Source organism: Penaeus monodon, chromosome 35 (assembly GCF_015228065.2).
Source record: "Penaeus monodon isolate SGIC_2016 chromosome 35, NSTDA_Pmon_1, whole genome shotgun sequence".
Lineage (NCBI taxonomy): Eukaryota > Metazoa > Arthropoda > Malacostraca > Decapoda > Penaeidae > Penaeus > Penaeus monodon.
Window position 1 is genome coordinate 35,434,198 of NC_051420.1, and position 7,225 is coordinate 35,441,422.

Sequence of the window (7,225 nt, forward strand, 5' to 3'; positions counted from 1 at the left end):
AGTTGACAGAAAGGGGCAGCCAAACAGGATTGGCACATGTGCGTGATTGTACAGAGCAGTTAGATCGGGTATGGCCAGGTTGGGCACATAGTGGGCATCTGGCTGTGGAACGGCAATGTTTGGCTGGGTGTCCTAGACGCCAACAATTCTGGCACACGTGGAGGTTGGTATGGACGAACAGGAGGGATTCTCCTCCTATGTAGACATTAAAGGGAAGGTCATGTCTACGGAAGGTAATTTTGGCTATGTTAGTGGGTTTCTTTCGATGACCTCTGGGGGGAATGGAGTAGCATTGTACTGATGTTGCATCATAGTCTGTGAGACAGGCAAGTAGGTCTTCTCCACAATCTGACCAATCTTTGTCATAGACTGGGCAATTTGCTGGGGAGATTGAAACTGTTCCGGTGCAAGTATTGAGGGTTGGATGGGGTTCTGCAAGGATGGGGTTACCATATATGTCAGTTAGTTTTGTTAATGCTATAGCTTGGTTTTCGGATGTTACTGTGACAAGACGGGAGCGTTCGGGTCGGATTCGGAAAGAGACTTTACCTACTTGTTTTTGGAGACATTGCTGGAAGAGAAGGGTGTTGTCAGAGTAGGGAGCTGTGGGAGGGATCGCAAAAAATCGGTCCCATTTGGCTGCGCTAAAGAGAGTATATATTCAAGATTGTTGTAGAGATAGGGGTAGTCGAAGGGCGGGGCCGTGACGAAGATGGAGTAGTGTTGAGGGAGGTAGTGTTATGGAGAGGTGGGCAATAAGGCTGTAAGGTATTAATAAGGGAGGATGGGGTGGTTGATGTCGAAGGTTGTGGGGATAGAGGTGTTGAAGTTGAGCATGCTGGAAGAGTGGAAATGTTCCTTAAGGGTTGACTGTTGGCTACTGTACTAGTAGGCATTGATGAGGGGGTAGTTATTGCAGTGTTCGGAGCCGTGGTCAAAGGAGAGCCTGGGGTCAGGGAATCGGGTGGGTTTATATTGTTGGGGCTATTTGATAAAGGGGCAAGCCTCATTGCCCCTAATAGTGGGGATATGTTTTCATTACTGGCCATGGTAAGCCTGTGTTATGTTGGGGATAAAAACAGTCCACCCTTCAGGGTCCCCTTGAGGGGTAAGGGCTAGGTAACTAAATCAGGGGAATACCGTGCCCATGGCTCCCTCAGGCCGTTCAGGACTGGCACAAAGTCAGCCTTTCATCCTTTCAGCACGGCTCTCACACCTTAGGAGGTGGATAGCAGAAGGGTTTGGTGAAGGGACAGAAACAAAAGGTGGGAAGGAAAAAAAAGACCATGCAAAATTAGTTGAGTAGAGGGCTGAGTCCCAAGGTTGGGGAGTTCCCCATCATTGGGTCCCAGTCTCCGCCTCCTAAGCCCCCCCACGACAACAACGGGCAAGGGATTGGGGGGGTATTGTTGTTATTATGTTTTTTTTTATTATTTCTGTCCATGAGAAGTCTTCTTTATTTTAGTTTTGCATTTCCTTTTGTGATTCTTTACTTTTTAATGGAGTTGGCAATGTCCAAGCTATTGGGGAATCTTCTATGTTTATTTGCTTGTTGTTATCTTTGTTGATAACTGTCTGGGTAGGCTCTTTCTTTTTTGTTTGAGTTTCTCTTTTTGGAGTGGTATTTATCTCTAACTGATTTTTGTTTGATTCTGATATTTTGGCTGGGGTTCTCTGTTCAGCTGTTAGGCTTTGGGGTTGGCTTATGGTTTGGGCATAAGTCTGAGTTGTGTTAACTTCTGTTTTTGTGTGTGTGAGGATGTATTTGGATTTTCACTGTTATTATGTGTTATGTTGTGGTTTTGTGTTGGGGTTTGTGTGTTGCTTTGTGTTGGGGTTTGTGTGTTGCTTTGTGTTGGGGTTTGTGTGTAATTTTGTGTTAGAGGTTTTGTGTGGTTTATGTTGGAGTTGTTGTGGTTTTGTTTGGGGAGGGGTTACAAATCATGAAACCGTTTTTTTATGTCTATGTTGTTTGGTGTTGTGTTTTGAGTGTTTATCTGTTATGCCATTCTGTGTATTTCACATGCATCTGTATTTGGTGGATGGTTCTCATGACAAAAAAAGCAGATGTGCAATGTTTGTAGTCATGGTTAAACTGGCTACACTTGCTGCATCTAGTCTTGTTTTTGCAAGTTAGTATTCCATGACCATATCTGAGACATTTATAACATTTAGAAATTGGGAATGTATACTGTTGGACTTTGTAGGATGTATGTCCTATGGCAACTCTTTCAGGTAATGTTCCTTTAAAAGTTATACGGAGGGATTTGGTTGAAAGCCATTTTTTTGTGTTATCTTTATCTTTTTTTTTTTTATTTATTCTAGATACCTTTATTATTTGACTGTCATGTCCATGCAATGGTCTTAATTTTTCTTTTATGTCATTTGGGTCTAGTTCTATTTCTATTGGATATAAAGTGCCATATGAACAGTCTATGTTCTTGTTTGAGGCGGATTGTTTTGAGCCAGTCACCTAATTTGTTAATCTGGTTCAAGGGTGGTACTTTTGTCAAGCTTTTAACTAAAATCTAAGAGCCTTTCCTGTCCCAAGCACTCTTCGTGTGTCTTCTATTATGTATTTTTGGAATACTGATCTGTTTAGTGCATCAGTTAGTTTCATTGGGTTATTGAAATTTGCTGTTTCTGATTCCCCTGTTAAATTGATCAGTACTACATGATTATTTGGTCTTACTATTCTGTTGTCTGTCTTGGGTGGTTGAAATTCTTCAAAGTTTCTCCGGCTTCGTGTCTCCGGGCAAGTTTGGGATCTGGGTTTTCTTCATTGTCACTTTCTTCTCTAGGTCTTCTATTTGTTTGTGAGTCGTAGTCCATTTCTTTTAAGATTCCAGAATGTTCTCCTGGATCTGGGTTTAAATTTGCGTTCATTGAAAGTTCTTAAACTTCACTTCACTCGAGTTCAAAATTTTACGTGTTCACTTTGTAGCGGTTTAAGCGAAAGTCCAAGGCGACATTTCTCGCGGTTTCGGCCGCCGTTGTTGACGTTCGTGGAGGGACCGGATTCACGCGCGTTCGGCCGGATTCACGCGCGTTCGGCCGAGATCGTTCTTTTATCTGCTTTATTGTTGGCTTTTCCTCTATCTGACACATTTCTTATAACACAAACTATGTCACTCACCCATTCTGTGAAATTCTGTCGTTATTCGGAATTACGCCGCTCCGTCTGCCACTCGCCTTCCTGTCTCGTTTTGGTTCAATCCGGTCTTTCTAGTTTCATTAATTCGCCTCTTATGGCATTGCATTTATTCGCTTTAATATATATATATATATATATATATATATATATATATATATATATATATATATATATATATATATATATGTGTGTGTGTGTGTGTGTGTGTGTGTGTGTGTGTGTGTGTGTGTGTGTGTGTGTGTGTGTGTATGTATGTATGTATGTATATGTTTATGTATGTATGTGTATATGTATATATATATATATATATATATATATATATATATATATATATATATATATATATATATTGCTACGCCAGTGGGTCTTTGTCTCTGTGCGAAACATGTGTTAACATGAAAAGGATGACCTGGGCATGTGTTAACATGAAGGGACCTGGGCAAACATGCAACTGGCTGTGAGCGGAGGAGCGGAGGAACAAGTCAGGAGAGAGGGCGTTGGGTGCTGCTCCTGTGAAGACCTTGTGTGTGCCTTTGTGACCTGATAAACTTTGTGTTGCCCTGTTATAAGCTGTATCGTGCAGTGTGACCTGCTGGATTCCCCCTGTATTGTGCCTACAGAAAAGTATACGGGTAAATGACTTGTGTAAATAAAGGAAAGACTGTCATTTTGTGTTTATTTCGTGCCCTGCCTCCCCAGGTGGCGTTTCCCCTCGTGGTGTTCTGGGACGCTGTGGTTCTCGGTGCCTCTTGGAGCTGTTCAGTGTTCACGACCCTGTGGATAACACGCCGTCTGCCTAGCCTGCCTTGTGTTGGTGGCAGAGAGACAAGGCGGCCGGCGTAACAATATATATATATATATATATATATATATATATATATATATATATATATATATATATATATATATATATATACTGCCATGTGAACCCCTCCTTTTTAAACTCAAGTCTGCAGAAATCCCTGGCCCACTTATTTATCTGATTTTATTATTATTATTATTATTGTGAAAGTTTCTTTAGATCTGCTAATTAAAATCAAACACCGAGTCACTACCAGCGACCTAGGGTGATTGAAGTTTGAGGTAATGGAACATCAACAAAAATATGCAAAAATATGCAGAACAATTACAAATCAAAATATCCAGTCAAGTCAATTCACGAACGCAAAAATACTTCAGATCGATAAGGCTCTTCTGAGAACATGCGCTATGCTGTTTAAGACTATTTTTTGGACTTATTCTAATTTTGGATTTCCCGGTATTTGTTCAAGAAACTTATCATTACCTTTCTTTCTTTAGTCCAAGTGCTCCAATAACAACAGGCAAAGTTTTGGTTTTTAAATGCCACATCTTTTCCACCTCTATTTCCAGGTCTTTATACTTTGATATTTTATCATCATTATTATTATTATTATTATTATTATTATTATTATCATTATCATTATTAGGCAGCATTGATGGGGATTTTAGTGTTTTTAATTATGTCTAGTCAGGATTCTCTCAAGGCAGTGTTCTGGACCAGTTCTTTTTATTTTTTATACCAATTATATGAATCATGGGATTTCTTCCAATCTCATGGCTTATGCTAATGACACATCCTCATTTTACTGCATTTCCTACCCTCAAAGTAGACCAGATGCTGCCACTCAATTGAATTTTGATTTAGAGCTGATCCCTTTTTGGTGCAAACGGTGGGGAATGAAAATAAATCCTGCTAAAGCCAATACCATAATTTTTAGCCGCTCAACAAGGCATCAGCCGAGAAAAGACATTAAAATTGCTTGGTGTGATTTTAGATTCTATTTTGACTTTTGAGGATCATATCGGAGCAACCTCTTGTCTTATTCCCCAGAAGGCTGGATTATTGAGGAAATGTAGATCCATTTTCAATAACTATAAGATAGTTTTAAACAGTTTTTTCTCCTTCATCTTGCCTTTCTTTGAGTATTGTTCAAACCTTCTGGACCGTCCTTTTAACGTAGCTTCTGTTAGCTAACCTTGATATACGACTTGAGCATCGTCGAATGGTTGGGGCTCTGGCTTTATCTTTTAAGGTTGTTAACAATAGTGAACATCCTCGTCATATTGCGTTTTGCCGTATCAATATGTGACTGTTCGCCAACCCGTCAGAGCTTCTTCACCCAACCAATTTTCCCGGATATTTATCCCTTCTCTGCCTAAAGTATGGAATTTTTATGATGTTGTTTCTGAAGTTAGTATTCAGAAATTTGAAACTAGAATTAACAAATTCCTATTCTTCCGCTAATTTTTAATCTTGTGCCCTTCCTTGTCCCTTTTTTTCATATTGAGTCTGCTAGAGTCTATAAAAGTCTCTGTTGCCCTTTCATGGATTCTCACGATAATACACACACACACACACTCACACTCACACACACACACACACACACACACACACACACACACACACACACACACACACACACACATATATATATATATATATATATATATATATATATATATATATATATATATATATATATATATATATATATATAATTTTTTTTTTCCAAGTGCCCTGTCCTACAAGGACGTTGGCGGATTTTCCATGATTTTCTTGGCAATTTAGAGCGGTGGTTTGCCGTTGCCTTCCGCCCGGTGTTTTTATCGAGTCACCATCTCTATTTAACCAGTTCACTGACTTGGGCTGGCTTACCCGCCCCGTGGCTAGGTAGGCAATCGAGGTGAAGTTCCTTGCCAAGGGAACAACGCGCCAGCCGGTGACTCGAACCCTTGAACTCAGATTGCCGTCATGCCAGTCTTGAGTCCGATGCTCTAACCACTCGGCCACCGCGGCCTACACACACACACACACACACACACACACACACACACACACACACACACACACACACACACACACACACATATATATATGTATATATATATATGTATGTATATATATATATATATATATATATATATATATATATATATATATATTATATATATATATATAAGGCGGTTTTAAACCCTTGCTGACGTCACGGAGTGGGGCAACGAGGAGGACTCCTGACTATCACAGGTCAGAATAATGGAGTATAACCAGCAGGGTAATTAGCTAGCACGGAAAGTATATGATGGAGTGAAACAAAACAATGATAAAGAAAAAAATAATTAATGAGCGGAGATGGCCTTATATTTCCAAGCGGATCAATGACAGAAAATAATAGAAAGAGCCGTTCGGTGCTTATTCTCCCGAGTGAGCAGTGAGCACGTGCTCTTGATAAACAGGGAAATTTAAACCTCTGCGTTTTTTGCTTACACGCAGGTGATAAGCGAGGGCCGCCCCGTGTACGATTCCTTCCTGGCGATTTTTGGTGTTCTGGCGACGTCTTTGGCGCCATCTGGTAACATTTCTAATAAGGCCATGATTGTCTATATGTATGAATATAATCTAATGAATGAATCATCTCTCTGCGCTTTAACAGGTATTTTACAACATATCATCATCATCATCAAGGGGCTAACGCCGACGGGGGCGCATGGCCGCATCCACCCTTCGCTTCCAACCACGAGGATCCCTCGAGGCGAGTCTCCAGGCAGGCACACGGCCCATCTCTAATTCCTCGCGACAGGTCTCGTCGAGCTGCCCAAGCCATGATCTCCTAGGTCGTCCCACAGGCCTCCTCCACCCAGGGTTGTCTCGCAGAGAGACTGGGAAGCAAGCTAGGTGGCCATATAGCCTGAGTTGGCGATCCCAGATTATGCAAGTAACAGGTCCCATGCCAGTCTCAGGTGTAACCGCTGGTTGGACACGTGGTCCTGCCAACTGTACCCCATGATCCGGCGAAGGGACTTGTAACAAAAGGCATCAAGGCGAGATTACAAGACACTGGATAGCGTCCAGGTTTCGCTTCCATAGAGTAAAACTGGCAGTATCAAGGCCTTGAAGACACGCAGCTTGGTCCTTCTGCATAGGTACCGACATTTCCAAACGCTCTTGTTGATCGAGTTCATGGCTCCTGTTGCCAGACCAATCCGTCTACTGTCTTCCTGGTCTGACAACCCAGAGATATGGACTACGCTACCAAGTTATGTAAAACTTTT

The 7,225-nt window shown here is 41.2% G+C and overlaps 1 protein-coding gene across 1 annotated transcript in view; it reads right to left on the bottom strand.

Moving 5' to 3' along the window:
• The window catches only part of LOC119595313 (zinc finger protein OZF-like), a 35,718-nt gene extending 32,736 nt beyond the window's left edge, over positions 1–2,982 (bottom strand). The window contains exon 1 of the mRNA XM_037944470.1: positions 2,693–2,982. The gene's annotated coding sequence lies outside the window, so the exon portion shown is untranslated. The remainder of the gene's footprint in view (positions 1–2,692) is intronic.
• Between the last annotated feature and the right edge of the window lie 4,243 nt (positions 2,983–7,225).